The sequence below is a fragment of the Pseudonaja textilis genome, chromosome 1 (assembly GCF_049901715.1).
Source record: "Pseudonaja textilis isolate UNSWEBS1 chromosome 1, rPseTex1.2, whole genome shotgun sequence".
NCBI classification, from domain to species: domain Eukaryota; kingdom Metazoa; phylum Chordata; class Lepidosauria; order Squamata; family Elapidae; genus Pseudonaja; species Pseudonaja textilis.
The window spans coordinates 297,296,769-297,309,959 of NC_141990.1; the positions used below are offsets into that span (position 1 = coordinate 297,296,769).

The window sequence follows — 13,191 nt, forward strand, 5'->3', positions numbered from 1 at the left end:
TCTTCTAGGAGTAATGGTCAGCAGAATGCTTAAAAAGTCATTTGGTAGAGAAAGGAAAATATTTATTATTTTCATGAGCATCCACTGAAGACTGGCTTACTTAGTGCATAGGAGACAAACCTTGTTTTTTCTGATCACAAAATAGCTGACCTCTTATATTCGTGCATGTGAAGGCTTTTTCTTCTTTTTATAGACTCTAAAGCTGGCTCTGTAATATTGACAGAGGGTTCACAATCTTGGCAAGCCTTGATAGCCAGGCATTGTCTCTAGTTGCCACCAACTGTTTTCCTTTCCTAGATCTCCTGGCATACACAGAGAAGGCAGTGTTTTAACTTCATCCTTACTGAGAATGATACACTGTGTGAAGGCAAAAAGCAAACTGTTTTTCTTTTAATATACAGTAAAAGAGGATGGATCTGGACTGAGTTCCTACAGTGCTAAGCCATGATATATTAACAGAATAGAGAACAGAGTTGGAAGGGACCTTGGAGGTCTTTGGGTCCAATCTTCTACTCAAAGCAGGAAATCCTATACCATGTCAGACAAAAGAGTTGTCCAATCTCTTCTTAAAAGCGTCCAGTGTTGGAGAACCCACAATTTCTAGAGGCAAGTCTTTCCACTGATTAATTATTCTAACTAACAGGATTTTTCTCCTTAGTTCTAGGTTGCTTCTCTCCTTGATTATTTCCCATCCATTACTTCTTGTCCAGCCTTCATGTGCTTTGCAAAATAGGGTGGCCGCCCTCTTCTTTGTGGTAGCCCTTTAGATATTGGAACACTCCTATCTGACATTGCTAGTCCTTCTTTTCATTAAACTAGACATAACCAATTTTTGAAACCATTCTTCATATGTTTTATCCCCCAGTCCCCTAATCTTTGTTGCTCTTCTCTGCACTCTTTCTAGAGCCTCAACATCTTTTTTATATCATGGCGCCCAAAACTGGATGCAGTATTCTAAGTGTGATTTTACCTAAGCTTTATAAAGCGCTCCTAACACTTCACTTGATCTTGATTCTAGCCCTCTGTTAATGCAGCCTAGGACCGTGTTGGCGTTTTTTTGGCAGCTGCAGCACACTGCTGGCTCTTATTTAAGTGACCGTCCACTAGGAGTCCGAGATCCCTCTTACAATTACTACCTGTACATTTGTTTTTTCTTGCCTAAATGTAGAACTTTACTTTTCTCATCATTGATCTAAACATACTAAACTATGGTTTATTGAACAAACTATAGTGGCTAGGATTGCACATACACTGTGCCAAAACCCAAATAAAACACATTATAACTTAGTGTGTACCAGATCTTCACATTTTGTTTTGAGAGAGCCTATTTCAAAGCTCCAAAGACAGAGATCTGTACTTGGATTTTGTAACATATTGTGGGTATCTGTTTACAACTTGCTACCAAATTAGTGAGTGTGCAATTGCAATTTTAGTCTCTAAAGGGAATACTGGATGGGGAACTAGAAAAGCAGAGTTGGAGATATGTTTGGAGAGGAAGATAAAATAAAGCAGAATGACATTAAAATAAAGAAACTACGTAGGTTTTTTTTTTACAAAGGAAATATTGTTATATATTCCTTACAGTACAGCAGAGGGCAAAACATTAAAGTGGTCCAATGAAAGAGCTCTATGGTTTATTGGCAGATAATATTATATAGGCAATGTGCTGGCAAGAAATGTTTCCTGTTTATATTCCAATGAAATATGATTCAGCCTGATCTTTGAATTGCCTTCTGTAAGTTACATTAGAAATCAATTGTAGATTATTAAAATTTCAGGATATAAATATTTGTAAACTTGGATGCTTGGTGCTCAACTCTTATACTACTGATTAATGAACAAAATGCTTTGTCTGTCTACTTGCTGTCCAAGTCTACTATCATTAAAAAATAGCAATAGCAATAGCACTTAGACTTATATACCACTTTACAGTGCTTTACAGCCCTCTCTAAGCTGTTTACAGAGTCAGCATATTGCCTCTAACAATTTGTGTCTTAATTTTACCTACCTCGGAAGGATGGAAGGCTGAAAAACTACATTCAAACAAACAACGAAACAAACAAACAAATGCAGCCTGATGGACCACAAGGGGAAAACCTTAATGAAATATTAATTAACCCAATAAATTTCCAAAATAATGAATACATTTTTAAAATTTTCAAGGTCTTACTCTAGGGAGAATTGTTGGAAACTCAAAAGCTTGTCCACCACTACTGTAAATCTTGAGTTGACTATTAAAAATGATAAAATATTAGACAAGCTGGGATGTTTTTGTGTCTTGTTTGTGAATGCTAAGCATTTTGTAGTGATTGAGGAGATGGATTGCTTCAATATGCCTTTATTTAAAGGTTTGGGAGGCTTAAAAAAGATGAAAGATAAGTGAAAACTTGGGGGAGAAACCATGAATAATAAACATTATACAGTAACTTTAAAAAACAGGAGAATATGCATAATACAAAAAGAATAAATAATGTGCATAAAGAAGAGTAAAGATCATTGGCAACAGTGGAAAACAAGCAAAATACTTGAGGGTAACAGAGGTGCCAAAAAGCTCTGGGAAGAAACATCTTGGCATGGATTTAGCTCCCTGCTGTGTAAACAGACAGTTCACTTAAGATTTGGCAACATGTTTCTGAGTACATATTCAGATAACAAAAGTAGTGTGACTACAGTATGTGAATTAATACTCAGTAGACTCAATGTGGCAAACTGCAATGAAGAAAAGCTACCATGTATTGATCCATAATTGCACATTATATCCTGGTATTTGTCTTTAAAATAAGTACGTTCATATTTTTTCTTCCCTTTTACTAAACCTGTGCAGAGGCCACCTAATCAATATTGGAGTTAAATCAAGAACTCTAAAAGTTGCTTGGTCAAAGTGGGATCATGTCAACGGTAGTTCATTTTTACTTAAAAGCTGAATTCATAGTGAAGTTTTTTTCATAGTTTCATGTGGAATAAACAAAAATGTTTGAAACATTTTTGTAGTATAGGGGAGAAAGAGTTCTAGTTTTTATGATTTTTCTGCTCTGTTCCTTTAAAACTGTTGGATTTAAAGGAACCAAGCTCTTGGAACTGGACTATTTTTGTGTGTATGAAGAAGCAGAATGTGATGAAGTTTTTCCCTTGGTGGTTGGGAATACCCATTGCAAAATTTCAGATGGATAAGTTGAAGGCAACTTATTCAGATGGATAAGTTGAAGGGTTTTAAAAGAAGCAATGCTACACTTTTCTGAGTACAGTACAGTGCTAAAGTGCTGGCCTAGAAGCCAGAAAACTGAGTTCTAGACTTGCCGGCTGTGTATTTTAGATCAGTCATTCTCAAACATTTTGGTCTTCTGTCCCCTTTATGTTTTTAAAAATTATTGAGGACCCCGGAGAGCTTTGATTTGTGTTGGTTTTAATTATCACTATTTACTGTATCAGAAATATTAAAACTAATTTTAAAATATTTATTCCACTTTGCAGACCCCCTCAGAGATCCCATTGGTCCCCAGACCACATTTTGAGAACCATTGATGTGATCTAATCACAAGTGACCTCTGGCTCCACCAAATTAGTCACTCAGTATAAATCCTGTATACCTCTGGCTTGCTGTTTTATTTTAGACAAATGATTTTTTTTCACTTTAGCTCTTATGGCACAGTTCTTTGAAATATAGCATGTGGGACCAGAATCTAATTGCAATTGGATGAGAGTAAGATCCAAAGCATTCTGAACAAGTCCCACACAACTCCAGGCTTCAGCTCTGCCTCCAGTTCTGGTTGGTGTGCTTGACTGTAAGTCCAGGCTTATCTTGAAGAGTCCCCTGAATTGAAAGTATGTTGGTTCTAATGTAAAGCAGTGGCCCTACCTATCTGAGCATATTTTGTGATTTAAATAACAGGAGAAATGAGCAACTCTAAGAAAGTGAAAACAGGGAGGGAAGGTTTAATACTTTATCTCCCTTTCCCAGGCCTAATTATCTCTTTTAAGCTGTTATTTGTGTTACGAGGTAACTTCATTTTTTTCTCTTCTGTTGTCAGAGACTGCCTAGACAAATCCCTGCAGTTTTCTGGGCAAGTTTTTCAGAAGTGGTTTGCTTAAAATGCAACAGAAAAAAAGAAGCTAATTAGGACATAGGTCAACTCCCCTCTAAAACTAAAACATGTCTGCCTAGCCTTCCTTTAAACTTATATAGGAAAGAGAAATTGACCACATCTCCTGGTAATTTGTTCCACTACAAACTATTCCTACTGATTGAATTTCTTTTTCTTTGGATTCAGTTCCTTTAGTTTGTGTCTTATGCTTTAGATCAGGGCTGTCAAACTTCTGGCCCGTGGGGCAGATGCGTCATGCACTGGCCATGCCCATGCCCGGTTTAGTGAAGGGGGAAAAAGTCCCAATATGTCGCATGATGCCACCGTGATGACATGTGTTTGACACCCCTGCTTTAGATGGTAGAAACAGATCATGATATTTTGTGTGACGTTAATATCTATTTATTTTAAGGTAGAAGGTACAAGCAAAACTAGCTAAACTTCCTTCTTCATGATTATGCTGGAGGGTTTTTTGTTTTTATGCTCATAATATGCTCATTAATTGAATTCACATAACTGATGCAAAATCTAGTTTTGCCAGTATATGCATCTGAAGGCACAGAAGATCCAAATTTGTGGTTAAAGATTATCATCTCGCTGGAGGGTGGATCACTTTTCTCTGGCTTTGGAACACTCTATACTGACTTGGTGCTTGCCAAACATGTTTGCATAAAGACTTCTAGGATGCCAAGTCTCTATAATAGAGACCTCAGTTTTTCAGAAAATTTTGATAGGAAGTATTTTGCATGCAATTGTGCTGTTAGGGAGAGAGTAATTGCAATTAGAAAACTCCTAGTTTGTATTGGAAAATCATCTGACTTGTTTTTATTTTTTATTTATTTTGATTTGTCAATCACTTTCAAAATAATAGGTATAAATATAAACATGAGTAAGAATACAGAAAATGTTCAGAACCAGCTCCTTACCGAACCTATGGTCCTTAGCTGTGGTCATCCCTATCTTCAAAAAAGGTGACCCCAGCCTGGTTGAAAACTACAGACCAATCTCACTATGTTGTGTCACGTGCAAAGTCATGGAATCAATCATTAACCAATTGATCTCTTGAAAAATCATTAAACATTGAAACTCTGATATTAACTAATATTGCCTATTTATTTTGAATCCTGTTTACCACTAGTAGTATTGTTGTTACTATTATTAATTGTTTCCTGAGTGTTTTGTGCCATTAATCTATTTGTATTCTGGAATTTGGAGGTGATGGGCACAGAATGATGACTAGACACTGAGGACAACAGTGGGGAAAAAAAACAAAGAATCTGACTAAACATGATTGTATATCCATATTCAGAAATATAGCATGATGATAAAAATGGAAAATCATGATTATCTCTTCAGATTCATTGTTTCTACAGACTTGTGCCCACTGGTGTTCTTTATCTGAAGATGTATTACTTTAAATAAGAATATCTTTCAGGAGACAGATGTGACATGTGAAATTCTTTGCCGACAAAGTCGCTAACAATTGTTCTGGATTAAACTACCCTATGGACATAATCTTTTGAGATGAGTCTGATATTGTCTTTGTGATGCTTTGACAGTCTCTTAAAATTGTAGAGATTAAGAAAGTGGAAGTATATGTAGCAGAAGAGACAGTTTGGTACCTGGATACCTGGATTGCGCCTCTTCTGATTCTACTAGAGCTTTTGGCAGCATTCTACACCATCAGCCATCATATTTTTCAAGAACTCTAGTGATGTTTGGATGTAGGAAGCACTGTTCTGCATTACTTCTGCTACTTCCTCAGCAGAATACAGTGTATGAAGGAGAGGAATGGTCTGGCTCCTTAGAGGGCACCACAAGGACTAATTATGTCCCTCATAGTGCTTAACATTTACTTAAAACATTTATACAGTTGCCTATTTTATATCAAACTCTGGGTGGCTCCCAACATCTACATGAAACCTTTCGGAAAGTTGTTAATTGTTTGAGATAAGGTTATCAATATGTGGATAATGCTCACAATACATTGTCACCTTATCAGTGGTGGGATTCAAATATTTTTGCCACTGGTTCGGTGGGCATGGCTTGGTGGGCGTGCTTTGCGCGTGTGCACATACTTTGCGTGCATGCATGTTCCAAATGCGCACTTTGTGCAGGCGTAGAGGCATTCTAACTCGTCTCCTGCAAGCTTGCATGATCCTGATCACTTCAGCAGCTGCTGCACGGCACTATTCTGTGCCACACAAAGCAGCTCGCTTCAAATTCAGCAGATAAAGGTGAGTATGGGAGCTTAGTGGTGGAGAGAAGCGGTTCGGTCTCTGCCCCTTATCGCTGCTACCGGCTCACCAGAACCGGTAAATTACCACCACTGTACCTTATGTAGGGTCAAAGATGCTATGAAGGTCCTGATTTGATGAATAAGGAACTAGATACAGGTAGTCCTCAATTTACAACAATTTGTTTAGTGACCATCTGAAGATACAACGGCACTGGAAAAAGTCACTTATGACTGTTTTTCACACTTAGGACTGTTGCAGCATCCCCATGATTGCATGATCAAAATTCAGATGCTTGACAACTGACTCATATTGTTGAAGGCTGCAGTGTCCCAGGGATCATGAGATCACTTTTTGTGATCTTCTGACAAGCAAAGTCAATGTGGAAGCCAGATTCACTTTTAGCCACGTTAAACCACCTTAATAACTGCAATGATTCAATCAACAATTGTGGCAAGAAAGGTCATAAAATTGGGGGGGGGGGACCTCACTTAGCAACAGAAATTTGGGGCTCAATTGATCTCCTTTTATGTCAAAACAAGTTTTACTGGAATCCCAGCTGCTGTTGGTATGTGATGGAAGTGGGCCAGGAATTCTGAAGAAGTTGGGGAAAGTCTATACTAAGGTAATCATTTCATATCATACAAACATTATTAAAATGAAGGATTGAGATGTGTTTGTTGTTTAATTATTCCCCGTGATGGGTGATTGATATATAAATATATATGTATCCTTCAACTGAACTTTGAAAACTTGAATGCTTTTTAGGTTTTGATACCTGGCAATCCAAAAGAAAGTGGCATTTGTCTATGGATATGTGGGTACACTTGCTAATAAACTATTACAAAAGTTGCCATTGAGAGGCAGCAACAGGCCTTTTAAAAAAACATTGTCAAAAACCTATGGTAAAGTAATTGTAAAAGAAATGAGAATAAGCCCTTTTTAATAAATTGTCTTATCAAGTGGCTATATTTGTTTTGTGAGCTGTTCAGATGTGAATAGTAAAATAGAAATTTTTTTGGTCAGAATTGAACTATATTACTGAGAGCAATAATGAAATTAGCTAATGCTATAAAATTAGTTCTAGAGATTAAAACATTGGTTTGGCATTCAAGTACAGAGATTTTTAAAAGCCAAGAAAATATTTCTCTTATGTTGAATTTATTTCCACTTCGTTTCAATAGAGAATTGTTCCTATTGCTGAAAACCAGAGGATTTTTGTTTTATTGTGATTTGGGGGGCATTGATGGTAAAATAACTAACTTGTTTTATTTCTTTTTAATTTATTGTATTTATTTGTTTCTTAAGGAGGCTGTCATGCCCCTGGTGGAGACTGACTCTGAGGAAGAAGAGGAACAGCCAACAGGGAGTGGGAGTGTGGCTCCAGAGGTGGTGGAGGAGGCTGGGGAAGGGCAGAGGCCGGCTGAGCAGTCAGAGGAGGATCCAGGCCCATCCCCTATCCATCCTAGGTCACTCAGGGAGGAGAGGATCAGGGAAAAGCAAGGCCTACTCAAGAGGAGAGTACCATGATCCTCCTCGTGGCTTGCAGGTGGGAGCTATGTATATAAGTTTGCAACTGCGCAGTTTGAATTTGCAGGAGTCAATTTAGTGTTCACCTTGAAAGAGGTTTATCTTTGCTGGCATTCTTCCCGTGGACTTTTCTCAGTTATTTTCCTGGAGTTTATGATTAGTTATCTTGGCTTGCTTCGGAACTCTCATCAATGCGGTTTGTTTTGGTTTTCTGTTTGCCTCATTATTTACTTTTGTGACTTTAAACTGTGCCTAATAAAACAGTGAAGTTAAGTTGAAGGCTTTACCGGACTTTAATATATGCTTTGGGTTTTGGGTTATTTTGAGAGACTACGGGTCATCACAGAGGCTGTGGTGTGCCATTCCGGAAAGGACTATCGCTTGATCCAATGAAGCTAAACAGTTTTTGTCCAGTTTCCAATATTCCCTTCTTAGGGAAGATTGGGGGGAGAGTGGTTGCATGGCAGCTGAAGAGGATTTTGGATGAAGTGGGTAATCTAAATCAGGGGCCCCAAAACCCTGGTCCGTGGATTGGCACCAGGCTACAGCATGCCAGAAACCGAGCCATGCAAACAAACGAAGCCCCATCCGTGGGATGCAAGCAGCATGTGAAACCATGCTCCCTTCGGTCTGAGGAAAAAATTCTCTTCATGGAACCAGTCCCTGGTGTCCAAAAGGTTGAGGGCCACTGATCTAGATCCTTTCAGGCGGAGTTCAACCCAAGGTTTGAGGATGAGGTTCTCTTTAGAAATTAGAGAGGCATCAATACTATTGGCCTTTTGCAAAGCTTTAAAAATATATGTACATGGTTCTGGGGTTCAGAATGTATTAAAGGCCCTGTTATTTGGTTTTACTATTAACTGATTAATCATCAGCATTGTGTTTTAATGGACTTGTTATGGCTAAACATAACAGGGTTCATGTGATGAATTCAGCCAGCGTGGTTATTTTTAAGTTTTTGTGATTAGTAAAAATGGAACTTTTGATATACCTCTGAAATATTTTCAACCTGACTTTTGTTATTAAACAATGTCTGTGTCGGAATAGATTATTATAATTATTGTTCTCCCTGGCATTAAAATCACATGAAAAGCTATTGCCACATTTCAGCACTGACAGTAAATGATGGTAAATTATCAGGTATTATTTCAAAGACTTTTTGAGGAAAGTCATATTAATTAAAGTATGAGGGCAGCTATTTTTTTATTTTAATTCATTATTTGTACACTGCTTCTGATGCACATTTTTATATGTGGGAGTGATACATTCAAAACAATTGGAAATGAGAATCAACTTTTTTCAGTCATGATCCATAATATGCATTCTTTAAATATATATTTGAATAATTTCTTACTACATGGGAATGGGTTACTGATTTTTCTAAAATCCATTTTCTGACTTTGTGAAAGGCAGTTTACTACAATTTACTACAACTGTATTTCTCATCACACAAAAAGATGAATGAGAAAATGTGATATTTGCTGAAACAGAGAAGATGATACAGTGGTTTAAATCACTTTCTTATTTTAGTTCCCTCCATGTGTTTAGAATACAGTACATGTACTCCTTGACTTACAACCACAATTAAGCCCAAATTTTCGGTTATTAAGTGAGACATTTGTTAAATGAGTTTTACCTCATTTTATGATCTTTCTTGCTACTTTTGTTTAGTGAGTCACTGCCATTGTTAAGTGAATCTAGCTTTCCCATTGACTTTGCTTATCAGAAGGGCTTTCCAGTTAATGAATATTTCAGCTTTAACCACACCAACAGAAGAGCACACAACCAATATAAACTTAATGTAAACCACTCCAAACTTGATTGCAGGAAGTACAATTTCAGCAACAGAGTGGTCAATGTCTGGAACTCACTACCTGATTCTATTGTCACCTGCTCAAACCCCCACTCCTTTACCCTCAAACTAACCTCTATTGACCTCAACCCATTCCTAAGAGGTCTGTAAGGGGCAGTGCACAATCATGCCTACCATCCCTATCCTATTGTCCCAATTATTAGTTCCTATTTCTTATATTTAAACTTATGCTTATTCTCATTTCTATTATATTGTAAGCATTTGACCAAATAAATCAATAAATAAATGCCTCAAAAGGTGATCACATACCCCAAGACATTGCAATGGTCATAAATATTCAATATGAATTCTGATCACGTGACCCTGGGGATGCTGTAAGAGTTGTGTGAAAAACAGTCATAAGTCACTTTTTTCAGTGTCGTTGTAATTTTATAGCGTTTAAAAATGTCACTGGGTACCTGTGTCCTTCCAAGCATCATTATATCGATCAATATAACACAGGGAACTAGAGCCCACCAATCCTCATCAGAGACCTTGTTCTGATAAGGAAATGAAACCGAGAAAGACTTGTTCTTCTCTCATTTTTTCACCTGGCTTTTACTGTTTTCTTTCTTTGCTGTTTTCTTTTTTTAATATGATTTTATTACATTTCAAAACCATAAATAAAAAATAAACAAGGAAGAAAAAACTAAACATCATCAAATCCAAAAATTCCAAAATGTCCAGGAAGAAAAAAAGAAAGAAAAGATTGATGATTTTTATGTGCTTGGCTTGGAAAATATCTGAATTAAACAAATTGAATTCATAAAATCTTGTGCCACTGCTACTGTCAAGGCAGTGCTGTATATTGAAGTCCAAGGAGTTTCAGCACAACCTCCACTCGCCCTTTTGTCTAACTCTAACCAATTATAACAAAAGGCTTGATGTCAATTTTCCATATATTTTCCTTCCTTTTTAGCATTTTCTCACAAGCACAGGGCCCACTTTTTTTTTTTGGATCAAAAAAAATATTGATCCATTATTGCTTGTGACAGGAATTGACTTAGTGGCTTGTTACCTGAGCCTGACATCATGAGAGAGGCTGACTTACTCCAAGTTACTTAGCTGGCTTTTATGTCTAAGGGGGTACTAGAACTCACAATCTCCTGGTTTCTAGCCTGGTGCCTTAACTACTAGACCGAACTCTCTCAGTTTTACATACATAATATATTTTATATGTAGTACATTGCATAAACCACATTGGTATCACTTTTTTTTAATGTACAACCTTATATTTTTTGGTGAGAGAGATACATTTCCTGTTGCCTCTGGATATGATTTATAATATGGTGACATCACAGAAGTGGTGTAAGACCTGTAAGAAGACAAGAGGAAGAGCCACTGCCTGGATAACAAACAGAAAAGAGATTTCTTAGCCCATAGAAAGGATAGGGATGGAGAAAAAGCATCCTTCATCACAAGTATAAACAAATTTAGTAACTTGTCACACCCTCTTTAAAGTTAGAAACATCTCTTCATCCCATGTCTCATATCTTATCTATAAACAAATCTTAGAAGTATTTTCTAATTTCATTCTTTAAAAGGCTCCTTCACTATTTTCATTGTTAAATGGTATTATTTTGCAACATTTTAGAGGCTTGTAAAACTTTATCTAAAAATTTTAGTCCTCTCTAGGGTCAATGAAATTGCTTACCTTAGTTTTGTCTTGTAAAAACCAGATAGGATCTATTTCCTAGGAGGAGTTGTTTGTACTTTGTAATTAATCCTAATATCTTGTTGTAAATTGTTACAATATTCCAGTTTTATTTGGACCCCTCGTCCATTTATAACTTTGAGATAAAAATCCTTAGCTTTTTGCTATTTATTTCACATTCTTTAAATTTTTAAGTTCATGACACAATTTTTTTTTTATCCAGGATTGAAGGCAGAGTTGCCCAGCATTTTCAAACTTGTTTTTCTGAAAGTCGGGTGAGGTTTGCGAAATTAGTGTTTAAAAATCTTCATTGAGGTTGCAAGCAAAATAGCTAATCCTGTTTTTTTCCTGGTGCTCAAATCCACAGATGATCTCTGTTCTGCAATCTCCTTGTGAGGAGCAGCCCTGGAGACCACTGATGGGCAATCTCCTATCATCTTATCTGGAGAGGTTCCATATCACCTATTCCTTGATCTTTGCTGTGGTTGTTGGCTCCACCTTCACAGAGCCATCTTCAGTCTGATATACCTGTTGGAGGTCATTTGAATGAAGTTTGATAATATCAATAATAACATCTTGCTAGACAGATTGGGGTTAGGGCTAAGGTTGGAGTTGGAGGTGATTTCAATGGTTTATCTCCTAGGTGAGTGTATGATACCAGTTGGTGTGCAGGAGAGAAGAGACCATGGCTGCCCTATTGTGTTGTGCTCTATGCTCTTGAACGTCTAGGTCAGTGGTGGCAAAACTTTCAGCTCCTGTGCCGATAATTGCATGTGTGCTCGTGTGCTCGCGCTCGCATGCCAGCACCCAGAAGGCAATCCATGCTGGGCACCCACCACACCCCATGCACCTGTGCGCGCGATCCCCTTGCAGCACTGTACATCTGCACATGTATGTGCAATTCCCCTTGTGGCGGACCACATGCCTGCGCATGTGTGCATGATCACTCCATGCCGCACATCTCTGCACATGTGCATGCAATCACTCCTGCGCGCCATCTATTTGTGCATGTGCACACGATCCCTCCATGCAACGTGCATCTCTGCGCATGCGCTCATGACCTCCAGCATGCGTTGCACATCTCTGCACATGCATGTCTCCTGAACACCCCCGCCCCTCATGCATGCATGCAAGATACCTGACAATCAGCTGTTGGGAGGCAGCAGCAAGTGCACATGTGCAACGAGGCTCTTCCAGGCGCAGTCTCGCATGCTAGGGGAAATGGCTCTGTGTGCCACTTCCAGCACATGTGGCATAGGTTTGCGATCACGGGTCTAGGTAAAACTACTAGAAGACATATGCCATGTTGGGGTTGAGATATTTCAGTATTTCATCATATTCAATTATACATCACCATCCCATGCCAGGCCATGGGTGCTGATGCAAGATTTGGAGGCTGTGAAACGCAGCTGCTGTTTATAGATGAGTGATCTGATTAGGTCCTGCCCCTTCCATTGACTCAGGGTGGGTTTACCCTCCTCCGTATACAAATTAGGGGTCCTTCTAGCCTCAGAATTACCATTTACAACAGTGATTCGTGTTTCATCAACTATGGCTAGACTACTGCAGCAAGGTTTACAAGAAAATGCCATTGGTTGAGTATTTGGAAAACTGATTTGGTGATGAGCCTGGAGTGATGTTGAGAACATTGGGAAGAAAAAGATAGAAGAAATTGGTGAATGTCCAAAAAAGAAAAAAAGAAAGAAAAATGAAATAGATGATTCAGAGAGGTAGTGATTTTAAGCATAATTAAGTGAAAATGTTTATATGGACTTACTAAAACATTTTGATGAAAGTGATTTTTTGAAAGACTAAAAAATGGAACATTTTAGTACA

General features: G+C 37.9%; 1 protein-coding gene across 13 annotated transcripts in view; it reads left to right on the plus strand.

The window, feature by feature from the left end:
- EVL (Enah/Vasp-like) overlaps positions 1-13,191 on the plus strand; it is a 138,713-nt gene that overhangs the window by 4,111 nt on the left and 121,411 nt on the right. The gene's annotated exons all lie outside the window — the stretch shown is intronic.